The sequence below is a fragment of the Cupressus sempervirens genome, chromosome 10, assembly GCF_028749045.1.
Source record: "Cupressus sempervirens isolate cs-2001-9-10 chromosome 10, ASM2874904v1, whole genome shotgun sequence".
NCBI classification, from domain to species: Eukaryota; Viridiplantae; Streptophyta; class Pinopsida; order Cupressales; family Cupressaceae; genus Cupressus; species Cupressus sempervirens.
Window position 1 is genome coordinate 587,557,305 of NC_143127.1, and position 2,176 is coordinate 587,559,480.

Below are 2,176 nucleotides of genomic sequence, written 5' to 3' on the forward strand. Positions count from 1 at the left end.
GGCTGTTAGCCTCCACTACACTTGCAAAGTCACCAGGGGTTAATATCAACAGAAGCCAAGTATTAGTTAGTTCATACCTAGTTCACCTCCAAAAGGAGGCATAATATTTTGTGTAAGAAGGGGGAGAATCTCTCCTATAGAACTCACCATAGGCATGTACCTAGGCATTGTAAGGTGGTATATGTGCTTGACCCCTACCACAAGGGTGATCATTCAGCATGTATATTATTGAACCCTTAGAATACACCAAAAATATGGGCATCCTCTAGGGGGTGGCATAGCTATGTGAGGTGCATGCATGCACATAAGTTATGGGAGAAAGGTTTTTCCTTCTCTACCAATTTTTGTTTTAGGGATAAAAGCATGTTTTTTATTGAGTCTTTAAACATTGTCTAAACCTATCAAACAAACTAAAGGTCAAGACTCCCCCACCCCTTCGAGTTTCTTTGTACTCAATTGAGTTGTTCGAGACTACTGCTTGCTTCCTGTGTTTATCTAAAAACCATCTTGTTCAAAACAACCAAAATGTTGTCTAAAACTTGAAAATAGTCTTACTACTTGTCTAAAATTTGTCAAAACAACCAAAAATCTATTTATAATTTTCTAAAACTTGCAAAATCTCTTCAACATTCAATCTCTTTTGTTAGTTCGGTCCCTATTTTCATGCCCAATTTTACAAAATTTCACTTGAGAACCTTTTTTCTGTGCATTTCTTTGTGCAACCCTATCCAAGTTTTTGCATGATCTTATGAGAATCTTTGTACAATATCTTGCAGATTTGTCCCATTATTAGAATCTTGTACTTCTATTAGTGTAGCACATCCTTGCACATCTTTGAACAAGTCCTTGCATGAGAAACCTTTGCAAAATCTATTGTTCTGAATCTTTGCCTAGCTCTTTGTGCCTTTTTCTTTGGTTCTCTAGGACTCCTCATGCAAAATCTTGCCTATGAACTATTAAATTTTCTACAAAAGCTACCTGTGCTCTAAATTTGGTCTATTATCTGCAACATTGTACCTCTTCTCTGTCTGCATGCAATTTCAAATAGTGGCTTCTTGCTTAGCTAATGACTTGCGACCTACATACAAACTAGTCTTGTCTCTCATTTATTTTTTCATTGGTCTTTTGTGCTTTTCATACTCAAACAACTCATACCTTAGTATATAGTACACTTATCTTACTTTTTGAGACTACATTCTAGTGTGGTCCCTATTTAAGCTTTCACTTTTTGTCCTTGTATATGATTGTGGCAACAAGAAGTGGAAATGTGTTTTATCCCCAAAGACCTAGACAAAGTAGAGCTAGGGGTATAAATTGTGGTAGTGGTCACTCTTCATTTCATACATGGTCTATCTCTAGTTCATCTAGTGAGGAATCTTCATGATCCCCCTCACTTGTTAGATCATCTCATGTTCAGAGAATGTTTTCTATAAAATTACAACAAACTAGGAACCCCTTGTATCAAGAGGATCCTAAAACTAGCAAAGGACATATATCTTCAAGCAATATTGCTAAAATCTTATTCAAACAACCTTTTCAATCAAAATACATTGAAACTTTTTACATCCCTACAATGGTTGATCAGGAAACCAAACATGGAGAGCAAAGTAGAGACCAAGATCAAAATAGGAATGAATTACATAAGGAACCTCTCTTTCTAATGAGAATGAAGAAGAGGTATAAATACTCCCTGATCATATCAAGAAATTTTGTAAGTACAAAAACTTCCAAAAGGTCATGGAAATCTTTCTTAATGAAGAGAAAGAGAAATACTTTCTCAAACTTTCCCAAGAGGGAGGTAAGCTACCTCATCACTTTAACATTGAAACTACTATTACACTTGAAGAGGAAACTGAGACTTCCAAATTTCAAAAGAAACTGAAAATCATACAAGAAAAATTGGCCCTAATGATGCATGATAAAGAAAAACCTACAAAAATGTACACCTTAGATGCTCTTTGTCCATTTCCTTTTGACAAGAGTATAGACATACCTCCTTTCCAAGAGGAGTTTAGTTACCTAAGTACGATAAATACTTTGCAACCACTAATCCCCAAGATCATTTGTGAGACTTTGGTGCCTTGTCTATGGAATTTATGCATAACCAAACATATCTCATGCATCTATTCCCAAGATGTCTAGGTGGTCAAGCTATGGAGTGGTTCTCACACTTGCC